The 20,605-nt window shown below is 42.2% G+C and overlaps 1 protein-coding gene across 1 annotated transcript in view; it reads left to right on the top strand.

Annotated features, from left to right (window-relative positions):
- Nucleotides 1-4,563: 4,563 nt before the first annotated feature.
- The window catches only part of KPNA1 (karyopherin subunit alpha 1), an 86,738-nt gene continuing 70,696 nt past the window's right edge, over nucleotides 4,564-20,605 (top strand). Inside the window, exon 1 of the mRNA XM_090277361.1 lies at nucleotides 4,564-4,744. The gene's annotated coding sequence lies outside the window, so the exon portion shown is untranslated. The remainder of the gene's footprint in view (nucleotides 4,745-20,605) is intronic.

Below are 20,605 nucleotides of genomic sequence, written 5' to 3'. Positions count from 1 at the left end.
GCCTCCCCCCTACCAAACCGAGCCAGTTTTTAGGAAGGTCAGAAACACAGTTTCCCTACTTTCCAAACACAGTTCAGCTTTACCAGCAGCTGCCAATCATTCAATCCTGATTGGGGAGGTCCTTTCTGTGCTGTGGTGCCCTCCAGCTCTCAGTGCAGAACCACCTGGATTCTCAGCCTCCTTGTAAACTGCCTCTTCCTGCAAACCGCATGGATCTCCTCTCCTTCTCAAAGCCGCATGGCGAGAGCCTCTTAAAGCAGCCTGGAGACCCCTTCTCCAAGCCACATGGAGAAGGCCCCTTCACCAAGCCACGTGGAGGGAGCACACGAGAGTGAGAGCGAGACCCCGAGAGCGAGCGTGCGAGAGAGAGAGAGTGCGCGAGCCAGAGCGAGAGCGCGAGTGAGAGCCCGAGTCAGAGAGCGAGAGTCTGAGCTAAAATGTCCGCAGCTGCCCATATATCCCTGACTGCGTCCTCTGACGCAGTGGGCGTTGCAAACAGTTCTGACCATTCACAGACCCTTACGTAGGCTCTGTGTGCTTTCCATACCGTCCCCTGGTTCAAGACTCCTCCCATCTGCCTGAGGCTTTGGATGCATTAAAGCCATTTTGCATAAGAAAGACAGTAGCCACCAGCCTCAGTAATGTGGAAGCATTTGAAAAGCTGCTTACTTCTCCCCATCCCCCAGCAGCAAACTCTGGGGATTTTTGGACTCCCCTGTTTCTGTAACAGTAACATAATAGTGATGCTGATTCCAAACAGTTTTTAAAATTTTCAGTCCCATAACCATCAGTCATCAGTCTGTTAGAAATACTATCTGCTTTCTTGTTATCTTTGCAAACAGTACTTTGGGACACAATGTTGCTTTAGGCCCAGTCCAAAGGTTATTTTGCCCTGTTTTGATATTCCATAGGTATGAGGCATATGATGCCTGTGAGATACAGCTCCAGCTCCATTTTAAAGTGACTCTGTTTATATTATTATTATTTTTACAGTTGAAATCCTCAAAGGATACCCTAGCTAGGAGTAAGGGTGAACTGGAAATAAACTAGTTTTCACTAAGACTAAAGTCCAGCTCTGAATAATCTTGTCTCCTAGTTGGAATAAAGTGATCTGTCCCCAGCTTTACTGTGCTCAGGCATATTTTCCTCGAAGTCTCTCAGAATACCTTTCCCTTTCCGTACCCCCTGCCCCCACTCCTTGCTCAAACTCAACTCTGATTGGGAATACTGATGATGCAGAGTCGTCGTCGTCGGCAGCCGTCCGTCTCGAGAGACGATGGCGTAGCTTCTTGAGAGTCTATCTGCACCGCCGAGAATGGCTGTGCAGTCCGACTCGGGAGTGACAATCCCTGCCACACTTGTTACAGGTGAAGGCAGATGGCCGTTGTTGCTGCTGTTGACGCTGCTCCCGCCTCGATCTTTTCTGGACCACCTCCTCGTTGCGCGCAGCCTCTGCACGTGACGTACCTTGCCTGACCGCGAGCCTCCAGGCTAGGCGGTCCTCTGCTTGAACTTCCCATGTGTTGAGATTGATGGAGCATTGTGTCATGTCCTTTTTGCAGATGTCTTTGAACCGCAGTTTTGGGCGCCCTCTCATCCTCTTACCTTCTGCTAGCTCGCCGTAGAGGAGGTCTTTTGGGATACGGCCTGCATCCATTCTTTTGACATGGCCGAGCCACCTGAGGCGTCTCTCGCTAAGAACTGCATGCAAACTGCTCATATTGGCTCGCTTCAGCACCTCGGTGTTGGGGACCTTATCCTGCCAGGCGACATGCAGGACGCGTCGCAGGCACCTCATGTGGAAGCTGTTGAGTTTCCTTTCGTGCCTTGCATAGGTGGTCCACGTCTCGCTGCCATAGAGGAGAGTGCTGAGTACGCAGGCTTGGTAGATGCGCAGTCTGGTTTTCTCAGTGAGGCTGGAATTGTTCCACGCTCGCCGGTTCAGTCTGGCCATAATGCCGAAGAGGTTGCACCACTCCAAGATGAAGGGTCGCCCACGCATCAACACCAGTTGTGCCAGCAACCCAGTTAAGACCCAGCAATTCAACAAGATGGAAGATGCACTCGGCGAGGGAGTGGCGGCAGATGACATTATCGAATCCAATTGGCCACGTCTCCGCGACGCCATATAAAACTCCGCCATTATTGCTTACGGGAAGAAAGAGCGGAAGAACGCTGACTGGTACGAGGCTCACTGGGAAGAAATGGAACCCGTGATCGAGGCTAAGAGGAAGGCCCTACTGGCTTACAAGGTCACGCCCACTCCCAGTACACTTCAAGCTCTACGGGCTGCCAGGAACAAAGTCCAGAAGACCGCCCGCCACTGTGCCAACACCTATTGGCTAAACCTGTGCAGAAGCATTCAGAAAGCCGCCGATATAGGCAACGCACGAGGAATGTATGAGGGTATCAAGAAGGCAACAGGCCCAATCCCCTCCAAGATCGCCCCCCTTAAGTCCAAGACAGGTGAGGTCATCACTGACCAGGAACAGCAAATGCGGCGGTGGACCGAGCACTACCTCGAGCTGTACGCAACGAAGAACACCGTAACAGACACTGCTCTTAACGCCATCCCAGACCTACCAGTCATGGAGGAGCTAGACACCCCACCTACTGCGGCAGAGCTCAGCAAAGCCATCGACCGCCTCGCTTGCGGGAAAGCACCAGGAAGCGACGGAATCCCTCCAGAAATCCTAAAGAGCGGGAAACCAGTCCTGCTACAGCCGCTCCACCATCTACTCTGTCGCTGCTGGAAGGAGGGTTACATCCCCCAGGATATGAGAGATGCCAACATTATCACCATGTACAAGAACAAAGGAGACCGCAGCGACTGCAACAACTACCGGGGCATCTCTCTCCTCAGCGTCGTCGGCAAAGTATTCGCCCGGGTCGCTCTTGCCCGCCTGCAGACCCTTGCTTCCCGCGTCTACCCAGAGTCCCAGTGTGGCTTCAGAGCTGGCCGATCAACAGTGGACATGATCTTCTCCCTACGCCAGCTGCAGGAGAAGTGTCACGAGCAGCATAAACCACTCTACCTCGCCTTTATCGACCTCACGAAGGCGTTTGATCTGGTCAGTCGAAGCGGTCTCTTCAGCTTGCTACGGAAGATTGGCTGTCCACCACATCTGCTTGCTGTGGTCATGTCCTTTCACGACAACATGCACAGCACGGTGTCCTACAACGGCGCAACCTCTGAGGCCTTCCCAGTCAGCAGCGGAGTAAAGCAGGGCTGCGTCCTCGCGCCTACGCTGTTCGGAATCTTCTTCTCCATGCTCCTCCAATACGCCTTTAAGGACTGCAGCGAGGGTGTCTTCATTCACACCAGATCCGATGGCAAGCTCTACAACCTGGCCCGTCTACGAGCCAAGAACAAAGTCAAAGAGGTGCTCATCCGTGAGATGCTCTTCGCCGACGACGCAGCTTTGACATCACACTCCGAAGAGGGACTCCAGCAGCTAGTCACTTGCCTTTCCCACGCATGCAAGGAGTTCGGACTAGCCATCAGCCTGATGAAGACGAATGTTATGGCTCAAGGTACGGGGACTCCCCCATGCATCACCATCGACGGGTACACCCTGGAGGTTGTCAACGACTTCACTTACCTCGGGTCCACCATCTCGAGCTCTCTGTCAGTCGACTTGGAGGTCAACCGGAGAATCGCCAGGGCAGCCACAGTTATGGCCAGACTGATGCAGAGTGAGATCCAAGAAAAATGAACATTGTATAGCCTAGGATTCATGTTGTGTGAGCCTCTCTCCCACACTAATAAATGTATTAAGGTACCCCATCTCTTTCACCTTGCTTCTTAGAGGGTGTTTTAAATTGAAATGATTAATCATGTTACATGTGAAACTTTCTTTTCCTTGACCTCTGCTTGCCTGGCTTCAGTCTGTATTCATTTGAAGCCACTGCTCAAGAAGAATTCACCAAAAAGAAAAAAAATTCCATCAAATTTAGCAGTAACAATTATTTGCCCCAAATTTTCGTTTGAGGACACTGATTGAAAGCAAGTACTTGTGTTTCATCTAATTTCTTAATGATTTTTGGTGCTCATACATTATCAGGCAAAGGGGATGGGAGAAAACTAAAAAAAGGAATAACCAGAAGCATCCTCAAACATGCTGCATGTGAACCCCCCTAGATATGAGACACTAACTTTTAACACTTTTGTCATACTCCCTCTGCTTTCATTCATCCTATCCTTCACTCAATAAACATGTATTTGGTACCATGGTGTTAGAGGTAAATACGGACAGAGGTGAGTGAGGATCGATAGTACTGGAAGAGCTTCGAAGAAAGGTGTGCAGACTTAACCTTGCAATTCAACCTAAGAAGTACAGTCTCATTATCGCTCCACCACGACTCTACAACTTTTGCCATTGACCGCGAACCTTCTCAGAGAGACCTTCTACCCCACCTCCGACTCTTCAACGGCTTCAGGGTTAATCACTAGTGCTTCCAGGGAAAGACCGTTGAAAGACTACATTTCCCGGCAGCCTCTGCAACAGGGCAGCGGAGGAACGTGCGCAGGCGCATGGCCCGGCTCCCGCGCGCAGACGCACTGTGAACGCCGGTTGAGCTGGGTCTCGCTGCTGGGTGCGCGGCTGTGGAGAGCGAGGCCTGTAGAGCACCGCTTAGGTGCAAGCCGACCCTTCGAGGTTGTGTACGCGACAGGTTTGGCGGCCCAGCGAGCGAGTGAGCGGTTTATCCCAACAGTGGCGCCGGGATCGGTTGCCTTAGCCTGGTGAGTGGGGGAGCCCCCGTAGTCTCGGCCCCTCCCCCTCCCCCGGCGGATCCGGCAGTTCGGCATGACCAGGGAGAAGAGGTCCCGGGGCGAGGGCGGGCGCCGGCCGTGCTCTGATTCGGGTTCAGGGCCCGGGCGCTCGTGGCGCGTCTATGCGTCACGGGCCCGCCTGGCCTAACGGCCGCGCAACCAGCGGAGCGGAGGGTGGGGGTGGGGAGCGCTGGTGTGATCGCCCTAGGGAACGCCGGTTGAGGCGGGGCGAGGCGGCGGGTCTGGGAGCCACGCCGGAGACTGCGGGCTGCCGAGGCAGCGGGGCGGAGAGGAGGCGAACGCGGATCCTGCGTTGCGGCCCGGCGCGAGCGAGTCGGGGGCGGGGGTAGGCAGCGCGGAGTGCTGACACTGAGGCAGGAAAGAGGGGGCGGGGTGGAGGGAATGTGTAAAGATCCTAACCTAGGCGGGAAGGGACTGTCTGTGGAATTCACAAGTTACAGCCCGAGCAGGAGCCCGTGGTTTGGAGGGAGGTGGCGGTGGGGGGCGGAGAGAAGGGGGGGTGGAGTCGGACGACAGCAGTTTACCGATGTCATAACAACATGGGCCTGAGGCTGCCGACAGGGGTGTGGTAATTATAGGAATGACAGAACTTCGTTTGCATACAGTGTGTTTAAGCGGTGATTCGAGGGAAACGGCAAAGTATTAGATTAAGCTTAAAGGGGGAGGAGAAAGCTGAATTAAGGGGAGTCGTCGTGAAGGAATAGTTTCGGTTTGAATGGAAGTATTTAATGTTCCACTTTTAAGTGGAAGATTTCACAGTAATTGATTTTTAAGGTTTAAATTCAGAATAAACAAACTTTTCTAAAACGTGCTATTACTAATAATATTACTGTTTTAAAATCTTTTTTTAAATAAACAGTTCCTTCAGAATCCCTATTAGAAGTAGATGATTAAGTGATTTTTTTCCTCCCTCTTGTTGCTTCAGGTCTCAGTCTTGACATTGTTTTTTCAAGCTTAACTTGTTCTTGCATTTGTAATATTTTGAAAGTAATTAAGTTATTTCTTCTCTTTTAAAAATTGAAGAGATGAAATCTTAACTTTCCAAAGCAAAGTGGTAATGAACTCTGTTGTATTTTTGCTGTAATAATTTATTCTTGGAAGGGGCTGTTCTGTGTGTAATACCTGATTTTAAGATTGAGGATGTGAGTGAAAGTGAAGGAACTAACATTTATTGAGGTCCTTTCCAGGTATTGTGCTACATACACCTTCTGTACATTAAAATATCTGCTCTGAAGTAGATATTTTTCCTGTTCTACAGATGAAAGTTTTGAAGGTCAGAGAAGTTAAGTAACTTAGGTAAGGTCATCCAGCTCCTATTGGAACCAGCCTTAGAACCTAAAGTTACTGCTATTTTAATTATTTCTCTTTTTTCATACTTGGTTATGTTTTCTTTATTTAATCCATTCATGCAGAGAATACGTATGGAATGATTATGTGCCGCAGGCTGGGGATATTAACATGATCATGATACTGTTTCCATATGGGATTTATAATGTTAGGGGGGAAGACTAACAATTATTGAATGTATTATAAATACTATGTGACATTTAATGTCATAATTAAGCAGAAAGTGTAAAGTACTCTACCAAATAGCAAAGGAAGTTCAAATAGAATAAAAAAACATAATCCTTGAATTTACGGTCTAGTAGAGAAACAAAATATTTTTTTAAAACCTAGAATAAACTAAATGACAAATAAATGCCTCGCCTGAAGTCAGTATACTTGCATTATGTTATTTTAAGTCCTCATGAAAGTTTCTTCGCAGAACTATGATTTAATATTATGCGCCTAGATTTTTATCTAGGATTGGTACGTAACAAAAGGCAACATGGAAGAAAAAACTTCATTGCTATAGAAGACACTATTTCTAATTTGTCAATTATTATAAAGCAGAGACCTCAGAGACAGTTTTTTAAAAACCCTGGTGATAGGCTTTTTTTTTTTTAAACAATTAACTACTTTTATTAGATCATTTGTTTTTTTTTAAATCCATTCTGTTTCTCTTTACACTTTGACTTCAGGAGGCTCAGAACTCAAGCCAGTTTTTTTGTAATTTTCCTTAATCTCAACTGTGTTATAAATTATACCAGATGTCTGAAATTGTTAATGGACTCCTTTACTATTTTTTCCCCATTCCTCTTGATTTTGTTTTTATTTTTTCCCTTTCCTTTAAAGTAAGGATTATATCTTATTCTTTTACTATATAGTGTTTCAGCATAGCGTTTGTCGAATTGATGATAAAGTCTTGATGATGTCTGATCTTTGTGTTTTTACATCTGTCAGACTGTTTTTAGATGTATGAATACTTTGTAGAAAATCAGTTAAGACTTGGCCATGCAAGTAAAGACGATTGACCCTAATGATAAAGATAATTCCCTACTGCTCTCTTTGTATTAAGATCTCTGTACTTCATCAAGTATTATGAATTCAACCATAATAATGGAAGAAATAATCAACAATTTCATGAGCTGACTGTAGCTAATTTCATTTTATTCTTGCTGCAATAAGCAGGAGGTTCCCCCAGGCCAAAGAGGGGCCAGATAGGGCCCGCATTAGGAAACTTTGAGGCTCTACAATTAAAGAACAGGAATAAAGACTGATGGAACTGTACAGTTGTTTCTTTGTTTGTTTGTTTTTTAAAGATGTTCCAACTCTACAAAACAGACCTAAAAGGTAAAATGGTTCTGACCTCGTGTAGACTAATTGGGACATGTCTTAAAAGCAGGCAATAATCCAGAATGTGGATAATGGGGATAATCTCCTCCATATAGCAAGAATAATGCTGTCATTCATATACAAAGATAAGTCAGCTTACTCATCATCATTGATTTTTCAGTGTGAGGAGGGATATGTGCTGTGTTGTCCTGGGTCTGTACAACAAAGCAGCATGGGGTCAGAATGTGGATTTGTAGCTAGGGAACCAGAGGGGAGCAGAAAGTTGTAACATCTATTGATGGGTCAAACACTACATCAGGTGCTTTCACTTAATTATCCTTGCAAAACCACTTGGAGGAGGTGGTATGTGTACCCAGGGTGGTTAGCTAACTTGCCCTACACAGAGCTATTTGGACTTTGTTCACATCAGTAATTAGAGCTTGATTTTGTTTTGGTTTGCAATTCAGTGTCTCTACCAGGACAAAGTAGACTAGTTTGTTTAGCATCACGAAATGATATTGTGAAGATTTAATTTACTGAAAGCTGAAAGACTGTTTATGTTCCTTTTTTTAAAATAATTTATTTATTTGTTTATTTATTTTATTTTTAGCGAGAGGGGAAAGGAGAAAGAGAGGGAGAGAAGCATCACTGTGTGGTTGCCTCTCACTCGCCCCCAACTGGGGACCTGACATGCAACCTAGTAATGTGCCCTGACTGGGAATCGAACCAGCGACACTTGGCTCGCAGGCCGATGGTTAGTCTACTGAGCCACAGCAGCCAGGGCTTATGTTCCTTTTTTTATTGCTGTTAAAAAATACAGTTGTAGAATTAGAATAAAAACTGAAAACAACTGTCCCCTGTCCCCAGCCTGTACACTCTGGAGGCTACTATTTTCTTTCTCTTATCTGTTCTCTCTTTCATATTTATAAAAAACTTGGTTCTATTGGTATTCTTTGATATAGCAATTTTGGACATTGACAATTGACTGACTTCTCTCCACACCTCCACACTGCCTATCCCATTCTCCCAATTTAGTTATCACAGGTGTTTATTAAGTTAATATTCATTGTTTTTACAGTATTTCAACTCTGAATATTAACAGCTGAATCATGTAATATATTACGATGTCATTTATTCACTTAACCAATTTTTGTTTTTCCAAGAGTTATTACTCCCCACCATCCCCTTTCATTTCCTGAGAGAGTTGTCCTGCAATCCTCTATTCTTTTAATGCTGTCTGGACTAGTTACTTTCTAGGCATACTTCATAGTTGTTACCCTGGAATTTCTCTTTATGTCACTCTTAAAATTCTCTTTGCCGCTCTCCTATATTGGATTTTTTATTTCCCACATATTTTTAAGCTTCCTGAGAAAGAATACCTGGGAAGTAAAGTAAAAACTTTCTGAGAGCTTGCAAATTGAAAAAGAATTTGGATAGGTATAAAATTCTAGGCTTAAAAATTTATGAGTCCTAGCTCTATTGTTTTCTGCATTCTAGTGTTACAGTTGAAGTTTGAAGCCATTCTGATTCTTCTTTTTTATATGATCTTTCCTGTCATTCCTTCAGTATCTAGAAGCTTTTAGGATATGATTTTTAACCCTTGAATTCTATAATGATGTGCCTAGATGTGGATATTTTTTCATGTAAGGCTACTTCAAGGACACTTATAAGCTGGGAATTCATGCCTGTTGTTTCTGGGAAATTCCTTCAGGTATTATTTTTTGACTTTTGGTAAAAGTTTTAGAAGTAATTATGCCTCTCAGTTCTTGACTCCTTGTGAACAGACCATACAAGCTCTTTTAAGTTTTTCTCTTTCGTTTCTGAGGCCTACTTCCATTACCCTTTCCAGCAAGCACTTACTCCATTATGGTTCATACACTCCTGGATTATATGTGAATCATTGTAACATATGTAGAGGGTTATGTGTGTGTATTGAGTTTATGTACAGTCATCATATGCCACTTAATGATACCACAGTCAATCGCAGACTGCATATACTACAGTGGACCCACGAGAGATAGTAGAGCTGAAAAATCTTGTTGACTAGTGACATCATGATATCTTAGCCCGTATGTTTGTGGAGATGATGGTATAAACAGACCTACTGTACTGCCAATCATATAAAAGTATAGAACGTGCAGTTAACAGTTGTAGGTTGTACCATCTAGGGTTTTTTTTTTAAGATTTATTCATTTTTAGAGAGAGGAAGAGAGGGAGAAAAAGAAGGAGAGAAACATCGGTGTGCAAGAGATAACATCAATTGGTTGCCTCTTATAGCACCCAGCTGGGGACCTGGCCCACAACTGTGGCGTGTGCCTTGATTGGGAATTGAACCAGCGTCCTTTTGGTTTGCAGGCCAGCACTCAATCCACTGAGCCACACCAGCCAGGGCCCATGTAGGTCTGTATAAATGGAGTCCATGATGTTTGCACAAGATGAATCATTTAACATCACATTTCTCAGAATATATCCCTCTTGTTAGATGGCACATGACTGTACATTGACTCTTGGAGCACCAACCACCGTGCAGTACAAAATCCAAGTACAACTTTTGACTCCCTTGGTATCCTTTGATGATTGGTTCTAGGGCCTTCTCCCTTCCCTGTGGATACCAAAATCCACAGATGCTGAAATTCCTTATATAAAGTGGCATAGATAAATGCATACAGTTGGTCTTCTGCATCCGCACACTCCCAGCCACGAATTGGGGGAAAAAAAAAAAGTATAATGGACTTGTGCATTTCAAACCTGTGTTGTTCAAAGGTCAATTGTATTGTGTTATAGCCCTTCCCTGTTTGTTTCTTTTCTTTTTTTTTTTCTAGAATTTATTTTCAGAGAGAGGAGAAGGGAGGGAGAAAGAGAGGGAGAGAAGCATGCAAGAGAAATACTTATCAGTTGCCTCTTACACACCCCCAACTGGGGACCTGGCCCACTACCCAGGCATATGCCCTGACTGGGAATCGAACCTGCTACCTTCCAGTTCACAGGTCAGCTCTCAGTCCACTGAGCCACACCAGCCAGGGCCTTACTCTTTAACAACATTGTTTTGTAGTCCTTTCTGTTTTTGTTGCATGTACATATAGTTATATATAATGTAGAATTCCATAGTGTACATCTGCTACCTTTTACTTTTTATTTCCTAGTAATTGAAACTTGAGTTGCCTTTCTGGTAAATATTCTCTTGCTTGTCATCCTTATGGACCTTTGTGAGAAGTTCTTTGGGATATACTATAGCCAGGAGTGGGATTCCTGGTTCGTGTATTAGAATTAGCTTATGTACCTACTACCAATGCAGGAGGGTTCTTGTTTGCCCACATTTTTCCAGTACTTGGTTTTATACAACTTTGTAATTTTTGACAAATCTGAGAGGTATAAAGTGCTATCTCATTGCTTCCACTTAACGTTGTCTGATTACTAAGGAGTTTGAACGACTTTTGGATCCGTTCAGGTTTTCCCTTTTGATAATGTCTGTTTTATCCTTTGTCTATCTTTCCTTTGGGTTTCCTGTCTTTGTTTTTAGTTGGTAGAAGTTCCTTGTGGAGATTTGGTTAGAATTGACTGTTGATTTTGGGCTTGGAAAGTATTTTCTCTAGGCCTGTCACTATTTGGTTAATTTTGTCCATGTTGTCTTTTATTGAATGGATATTCTAAATTTGATGCATTTATTCTTTGATAATTTCTTCCTCATCAATATTTTGTTTTCTCCGTTGAAATATGTATATTTGGGTATTGGGATTCTTAGGTTGTTCTTTTAATTTTCTTTTTCCTTTTTAAAAAAAATATTAATTACGCTGTTTCAGTTGTCCCAGCTTCTTTACCCTTTGATCCCCTCTGCCCAGTACCCCCTTCCCTCCAGCAATCCCACTCCCCTAAGTTTATGTCAATTGGTTGTGCACGTAAGTTCTTTGGCTTCACCCTTTCCTGTATTATTCTTAACTTCCCCCTGTCTATTTTGTACCTACCAATAATGCTTCTTAATCCCTGCACCATTTCTCCCTCTTTCCCCTCCCAGCTAATAACCTTCCAAATGATCCAAATACTTATGATTCTGTTCCTATTCTGGCTGTTTGCTTAGTTTTTGTTTTTATTTTTTAGATTCTTTTGTTGATAGTTATGAGTCTGTCATTTTAATATATGTAGTTTTGATTATCTTTTTCTTAAGTCCCTTTAACATCTCATATAATAATGGCTTGGTTATGATGAATTCCTTTAGCTTTACCTTGTCTGGAAAGCACTTCATCTGCTCTTCCATTCTAAAAGATAGCTTTGCTGGGTAGGGTAATCTTGGTTGTAGGTCCTAGCTTTTCATCACTTTGAATACTTCTTGCCAGTCCCTTCTTGCCTGCAAAGTTTCTTTTGGGAAATATCAGCTGATAGTCTTAAGGGGACTTATTTGTTGGTAACACTCTTCTTTTCTCTTGCTGCTTTTAAGATTCTCTTTTTCACCTTTTGCATTTTAATTATGATGGGTCTTTGTGTGGTACTCTTTGGGTCCAACTTGTTTGGGACTCTCTGTGCTTCCTGGACTTGTATGTTTATTTCCTTCATCAAATTTGGGAAGTTTTTCTTCATTATCTTTCACATAATTTTTCAATTTCTTGCTCTTCCTCTTCCCCTTCTGGCACACCTATAATTCGGATGTTGGTATGTTTAAAGTTGTCCCAGAGGTTCCTAAGCCTCTGCTCATTTTTTTTTGAATTCTTGCTTTCTCATTCTGTACTGGTTGTTTATTTCTTCCTTATGTTCCAAATCATTGATTTGAATCCTTGTTTTCTTCCCTTCACCATTGGTTTTGTGTGGATTTTCCTTTGTTTCACTTAGCCTAACTTTCACTTCTCTTCTGCATTTGCCGTACTCAAGCATATCTGTCAAGCCTGTGAGCATCTTTATCACCAGTGTTTTGAACTCTGTGTCTGTCAGGTTGGCTATCTTCTCATCACTTAGTTCTCCCACTGGAACCTTGAGCCATTCCCTCTTTTGGGCTGTACTTCTCTGTCTCATGTTGACAGGCTCCTGTGTTTGCCTCTGTGTCTTAGGTAGAGCTGTCACATCTGTTATGTTGTAAGGGGCGGAGCCTTTGGTATTCATCAGTACAGGGCGACCTGTCACCATGTTGTGGCACTGTATGTGGGGGAGGGGTCTGTGAGGGAGGAATGCCGCTTGCTCAGCACTCACGTTTTTTCCAGGCACTTCTCCCACTTCCTCTATGGGACTGGCGCCCCTCTAGCTATTGCCTTGGCTGTGATTCCCAGAGTGTGTGGGTCTGTGGACCTTCTAGGACCGGGAGTGCCTTCTGAAGAATCAGGCTCTGCTGAAAGTCTGGCAGTTATTTCCACCCACCCAACCTCCACTGGTTTGCACAGTCAGACACAGTGAGGCTTTATTTTCTCCGGTGCTGGACTCATAAGCTGTGCAGTCTGGTCTGGTGCTGGGAACACTCCCCAGGTGTCCCTCCCTACTCTTTAAATGTGTGATTGCGCGTTCTGCTGGCCACAGCCACTGCTGCTGCCACACCACTTCCTTTCCGCCCTGGCTCTGACCCTCTTGTCTGGTTAAGTATTTCTTCTTTATATATTTGTTTATTGGACTTCCATGCAGCAGGATGTCCTGGAACTTCTTGTTGTTTCCAGTTTTGAGATAGGTGTATTCCTTTTTAGTTGTGGAGGGAGACGAAGCATGTCTACCTACACCTCCATTTTGGCTGGAAGTTCTCTTTTCCTTTCTATTTTCTATGTCTTAGTCTTTTTGTTCTGTTTTCTGAAACATTTTTTCAGTGTTATTTTTCTACCCTTCTATTGAAATTTTAGTTTCTATATTTTAAATTTCTTGGAGACCATTCTTACATTTTAAATATAATGTTTTAAGAGTAGTTTTAGGTTTACAGTAAACTTGAATGGAAGGTGCAGAGTTGTCACCTATCCTTTACCCCCAAACATATAATCTCCCACTGCCAACATTTGTATCAGATTGGTACATTTGTAATAATTCAGTCACCACTGACATATCATTGTTACCCAAAGTCAATATTTTACCTTAGGGTTTATTATTAGTATTATATTCTGATGGTTTTGATAAATGTATAATGACATATATGTCATTATAATATCTTACAGTCATTATAGTATCTCATGACCATAAAAATCCTCTGTGCTCTGCTATTTATCCCTCCCATCCCTCAAACGTCTCACAAAGACCTGATCTTTTAACTGTCTTCAAAGCTTTGCTTCTTCTCAGAGTGTCATATAATTGGAATCATACCCATGTGTTTATTCAGAAAGCCCTCAATATGACAAATATAATACACCTGTCTCAAAGAGGAAGGGAGTGAAGGGTATTATATAAATAAACAATCTCACTTATGGATACTGGTGTAGAAATTTTTAAGGAAACATTAACAAATCTAATAGTTTGCCATATTTGGTATAATCTAGCACACATTTCAGGTTTTAAAAATTTCAGTAAAGTAGGTATGAATAGGTGGCACTAAGTACAATTTTTTAAAAATAGTATTTCAAAACATACTGTGACATAACTATAGATCTCATACATTTCTGCTAGTAATGCGTGATGGTACTTACCATAAGACCCAGCAGTCTCTCTCCTAGATCTTTACCCCAAAACATGAAAAGATTTGTTCACACAAAAAACATGTGAATGTTTATAGTGACTTACTCCTAATCACCAAAAACTGCAAACAAACTAAACATCTAACAACTGTTGAATAAACTAATTGTGGAAAATAATGGAATACAATTTATCGATAAAATCAGATACTGATAGATGCAACAACATGGATGAATCTTAAACTTAGTTAATACTGAGTGAAAGAAACCATACTCAAGCTACAGACTGTATAATCCCATTTATTTGACATTCTGGGAAACTCAAAACTGCTGGGGTTGGGAGGGGTAGATTTACAAGAAAGGGACCTGACAGAACTTTTTGTAGTGAAGAAAGTGTTCTTTATCATAATTGTGGTGGTGTTTACTTAAATGGTAAATTTTACTGTATGTGAATTATACCTCAGTAAACCAGACCTTTATTTTTTTAAGTGTATTTTATTGATTATGCTATTAGAGTTGTCCCAATTTCTCCCCCTTTGGCCCCCTCTGCCAAGTACCCCCGCTTCCCTCCAGCAGTCCCCTCTTAGTTCATGTCCATAGGTCATGCATGTAAGTTCTTTGGTTTCACCCTTTCCTATACTATTCTTACCATCCCCCTGTCTTATTTTGTACCTACCAATTATGCTTCTGAATCCCTGCACCTTTTCCCCCATTCTCCCCCTTCCCCCTCCCAGCTGATAACACTCCAAATGATCCCCATACCTGTGGTTCTGTTCCTATTCTGGTTTGCTTAGTTGGATATTTTTATTTTTTAGATTCAGTTGTTGATAGTTATGAGTTTGTTGTCATTTTAAATGTTCATAGTTTTGATCTTCTTTTTCTTAAATAAATCCCTTTAACATTTCATATAATAATGGCTTGGTGATGATGAACTCCTTTAGCTTTACCTTTTCTGGCAAGCACTTCATCTGCCCTTCCATTCTAAATGATAGCTTTGCTGGGTGGAGTAATCTTGGTTGTAGGTCTTTTCTTCTCATCACTCTGAATACTTCTTGCCAGTCCCTTATTGCCTGCAAAGTTCCTTTTTGAGAAATCAGCTGATAGTCTTATGGGAACTCCTCTGTAGGAACTCTCTACCTTTGTCTTGCTCCTTTTAAGATTTTCTTTATCTTTAAGCTTTGGCATTTTAATTATGATGTGTCTTGGTGTGGTCCTCTCTGAGTTTGACTTGTTTCGGACTCTTTGCTTTCTGAATTTGTACGTCTAGTTCCTTGGCCAAATTAGGGAAGTTTTGTTTCATTATTTTTTCAAGTAAGTTTTCAATTCCTTGCTCTTTCTCTTCTTCTGGCATCCGTGTGATACTGATGTTGGCACTTTTGGAGGTGTACCATGGTTTTCTTATTCTCTTGGTTTTTAAAAATTCTTGTTTCTTCATTTTGTTCCAGTTGAATGTTTATTTCTTCCTTATGTTCCAAATTGTTGATTTGAACTGCAGCTTCCTTCCCTTCATTGTTGGTTTCCTGTGGATTTTTATTTATTTCACTTACTATAGCCTTCACTTCTCCCCTTGTTTTTGCCATACTCTGTGAGTTTTCTCAGCATCCTTATCACTGGTGTTTTGAACTCTGTATCTGATAGGTTGTCTATCTCCGCTTTGCTTAGCTCTTTTTCTGGGGTTTTGATGTGTTCTTTCGTTTGGGGCATATTTCTTTGTCTCCTCAATTTGGCAGCCTCCCTGTGTTTGTTTCTGTGTATTAATTAGAGCTGCTTTGACTCCCTGTCTTAGTGCACCTGTTAAGTTGTATGGGGTGCAGCCTTAGGTATTCACAGCATCACTGCTTTGTGGTTCTGTATGTGAGGGTGGGGTCAGAGAGGAAACCATGCCACTCATGGCAGCTGTAGGCTTGCTCGGTACTTGCCCCATTTCTTCCCTTATGGGACTGGTGCCCTCCTAGCTTTTGACCCTGTCGTGGTTCCAAGAGGGGGTGGATTTGTGGTTTTTTTTTTTTGAACCATCTGGGCCTTTTAAATGGTCTCTGAGAGACCAGCAGTGTCTTTGTTGCCCCAGCCTCCACTGGTGTTTACAGCTAGAAGTTATGAGGCTTTATTTTCCTGTCGCTGGAATCCTGGATTGTGGGGTCTGGCCTGCGGCTGGCAACCCTTGCTCCCAAGGTGTCTCTCCTGATTTTTATCTACCACACGTGAATGTGGGACCTCCTGTTTCACCGGCTGCCACCACCTTGGAACCACTGCCTCGCCACTGCCACTGCCACACCATGTCCTTTCCTCCCCGGCTCCCCAGCTCTGCCCCTCCTTACTGTCTGGATGAATATGGCTTCTTTAAAACCTTGGTTGTCAGACTTCCATACAGTTTGATTTTCTGGCAATTTGGGTGTTTTTTTATTTTGAGATTAGTTGTGATCCTTTTGGTTGTGCAAGGATGTAGTGTTGTCTACTTACACCTCCATCTTGACTAACCTTTGTTTCTTAACATTGTTCCTGAACTACTAGTTAATATTTTAAGAAAAGATGTGAAATGGGATATAAACATTAAAATGGAGAGGGCACAAGTTATAATATTTTAGAGATATTAAATATTAATATCAGCTAAGGTATTAGAAACAATTCAGTGGCTTGCTTTTAAAAAATAATGTATAGTAATGAGTGGTTTTCCTTTATACAAACAGTAGCCAATTAGAATATAATTGAAGCAAACTTCACATTATTTGTAACCAAAAAGGTAAATGGAAATATTTAATTCTTGAATTAAATATTATAAACATGTTAAGTTTCCTTTTGAATGCTCTCTGAATATCAAAAGACTTTTCTTAACGAGAGGAAAGATTATACTAAGGATTATCATACTTTTTTGGTGTAAAACTTTTTTACACTTTTAACTTCTTGAAGATCCCGAAGAACCTTTGTGTTATTGTTTTGTGTCTGTTAATATTTACTGTATTAGAAATTAAAACAAGATTTTAAAACACGGGAACACATAGTACACATTCCATTAGGCATAAGAATGATGAAGCCATCATATATGAAGCCTCTGAAAAACTTATGAGTGAAAGTGAAAAAAAGCATGTAGCATTTTAGTATTATGAAAATAGTCATGAGATTCATTTTTTCACATGTATTGTCAAATGTGGAAAAGTTTAAATCATTCCTGGGTTATTGATGATGGTCACGGGGAACTGACTACTACTCTTGTATTTACTAGTGAATTTTTGCAGTACTAGGGGGTACTTTGACAGTATCAAAATTTTAAATGCACATATTTTGACTTTGAGGTTGTGTTGTTTAGACATAATTGCAAAATGTGTCCAAATACATGAAAGAATATTGGTTTGTGATAGAAAATTGGAAATAAGCTTAATTAATGTCTAGGGTCTGGTTATTGTATAAAATTAATTACTGTATTAGTTAAAAAATGATTCAGTTCTATAGGCATGGATGTGGAAAAGTTTGTCCAAAGTTGAAGAAAAGTGCAGAACTATTTACATAGTTATCCCATCAGCGTACCTTAAAAACCAAAAGAATATGTGTATACTTCTGTAACCAATTTTTGAAAGGATATGCAGAGAGCTTGATGGAGGCTTCCTTTAGAAACCAGGGGAGGTACACTGTAATTTTTTGTTTTATACCATTTCATATTTGGATTAAAAAAAAGAGCCTTTTTATAATTTAAAGGGAAGGACTATTTTAAAGGCAAAAGTGTATGGGTGGTAAAAAGTGTTAGATTATTGGAGTCTTTTGTGACACTTTGGATACCACAATTTTAACAAAAGAAAGAAAAAGAGAACCAAGAGGTCCTGTCATTTCTCATATTTTCCTACTCCTTTTGAAGAACAGTTACCCTACTCATGATATTTACAGCTTTATCTCTTCAGTTGTATTCTTTAACGTCTGTATCTTTATATTCCTCTCTCTGTTTTGTGGGTCTTCCTCTTTCAGCCTCAGTTGCTGAAATTCTCTCTATTCTCTCTGTATGGAACATTGTCTTCTCTATGAAGCCATCCTTGATCAGGTTAGCCTGAAGAGATTTTTTTTGAACCTTTAGAGCTGTTCATACCGTTTCCATGAAAGTAAGACCTAGTGCAATTATTTTCAAGCTTAGAAATATAAGGCCTCCTGTGAAAATAAGACCTAGCAGCAGTCATTGCTACAGCTCCCCACAAATTCTTGATGGAATTCAGAGTTTGGCTGCTTATGCTGATGTTTGTGATGACATGACTACAATATATTAATAAATGTTGATTTTTTGTTCAACAATAAATGTGAATTCCTGTTCATGGAAAAATAAGACATCCCTTGAAAATAAGACCTAGCGCATCTTTAGGAGCAAAAATTAATTAAGACACTTTTATTTTCGGGGAAACACAGTAGCTATTTCTACATTACACAAGTATCAGGTGTGAGCTATAAATGGGCCAGACAGTGGAATTATGCTTTCATATGTTACTTCTCTTTCCCTCATAAGGTATTATCTCCACTATGAAAATGAGGAAACCAAGATTCGAGAGGTTGAGTACTTTCCCTACATCATTGTGCTAAGAAATAAAATTGAAAAGGGAGCTTCAAGGACAGACAACTTCTCTGAACTTCCTTGTTATGTCCCTTTAATAAAAAGAAGCAAATGAAAATTAAAAAATTTTTGTGTGAACATTTCTCTCCTCTTAGACTTTTTTGTGTATTTTTTAAATTTTGAAATAATTTCAAGCTTACAGAAGTTTTAAGAAATGTACAAAGACCTCCTGTGTGAGTGTGTATGTCATGGCACGGAGCATCCAGGTGCATGCAGGAGGCAATGGATCCATGTTTCTCTCTCTCTCTAAAAGCAATTGTGGGGGAAAAAAGGCCCTCAGGTGAAGAAAAAAATTTTTAAAAAAGGCAATGTTGGGAACACAGTACACATATACAGAGAGAATACGTAATAAAACAAATGGAGTAAGTAAAATGACTAATTGGGGAATGTGAATGAAGGGTACACAGGAGGTCTTTGTACAGACCCTTGCTTTATCTTGTGTTAAGTGTGTAACCTTGGTAAAGTCACAAACTCTGTGAGCCTCCTGAAACCATATCTGTAAAGGATGACAATAGTAACTCTTGCCCTATAGGTGTATTAAAACATTCAGGTAAATTAGATGATGTGACACAGCACATTGTAGTTCAGTTATCCCCAACCCAGGTTGTGTGAAAATCATCTTAGTAACTCTTCCCTGCTACATCCAGCTTGATAGCATAAGGAGCTTTGCAGACCAGCTTCTAGCAAAACAACTAGTAAGACTAAAAAAACAACTATTTAAAGCCTCTGGAAATGGCCCTAGGGCATACAGTAAATGAAGAGTTTCCAGTTGGAGGGAAAGTGTTCTTCCCAGGAGGAGAAGGACATCAGGATTGCTTTATTTCTTCCTTTTTTTTTTTTTTTTTTTAAGATTTTTTTTATTTTTAGGGAAAAGGGAAGAGAGGGAGAGAACCATCAGTGTGTGGTTGCCTCTTGCACGCCCCCACCTGGGGACCTGGCCTGCAACCAAGGCATGTGCCCTGACTGGGAATCAGACTGGCCACTTTTTGGTTTGCAGGCTAGTGCTCAATCCACTGAGCCACACCAGCCAGAGCTGAACATCAGAATTTCTTATCTTGCCCCAGCTTACTGCTGATGAAGCTAATAAGTTCTGGGCCAGTGAAGTGGCTAGTTGGGGGACTACCTTCTGTCCAGTTCCCATTTCTGGAACATGGGCACAAAGCCACTGAGAGTACTAGAGAACAGATTTTTCCTATCTTAAAAGGTGGTGGACTTCCTGCCAAAATGGAGGCGTAGACAGACACGCTGCGTCTCCCTCCACAACTAAGAAGGAATACAGCTACCTCAAAACTAGAAACAACCATAAGTTCCAGAAAATCAAACTACATAGAAATCCAGCAAACAAAGATATAAAGAAGAAATACTCATCCAGATAGGTAGGAGGGGTGGAGCCGGAGTGGAGAGGACTTGATGTGGTGGCGGCGGCGGTGGCGGCAGCGGCGGCAGCAGCAGCAGCGGAGGGACACCAGGGGAGCATTCCCAGCGCCTCACCAGACCTCGAAGTTCAGGGTCCCAGCACTGGGGAAAATCAAGCCTCATTGCTTCTGACTGTGCAGACCAGTGGGGCTTGGGGTGGAGGCAGAAACTGCTGGTTTCAGCAGAGTATGCTTGTTTAAAGGGCCCCCGCGGTCCTAGAATGTCTGCAGACCCACTCACTTGGGAACTATGACCAAGGCAGCATCTAGAGGGGTGCCAGTCCGGTGCAGAAGTGGGAGAGGTGCTTGGGAAAAGGGCAAGTGCTGGGCTGGCAACATTGTTCCCTCTTGGACCCCTCCTCCACATAGAGCGCCAAAACGTGGTCAAACAGGTCACCCTGTACTGATGAATCCCTAAGTCTCTGCCCCTTACAACGTAACAGGAGCTACAGCTCTACCTGGGATGCAGAAGCAAACAAACACAGGAGCCTGTCAGAATGAGGAGACAGAGAAGTGTGGCCCACAAGGGGAAATGGATCAAGATTCCAGTGGGAGGACTAAGCGACAAGGAGATAGCCAGCCTCACAGATGA

This window comes from Furipterus horrens, unplaced genomic scaffold (assembly GCF_987537825.1).
Source record: "Furipterus horrens unplaced genomic scaffold, mFurHor1.1.pri manual_scaffold_1, whole genome shotgun sequence".
In the NCBI taxonomy this organism is placed as follows: Eukaryota; Metazoa; Chordata; class Mammalia; order Chiroptera; family Furipteridae; genus Furipterus; species Furipterus horrens.
The sequence above is the reverse complement of the archived record's forward strand: the minus strand, read 5'-3'. Positions and strand labels throughout refer to the sequence as shown.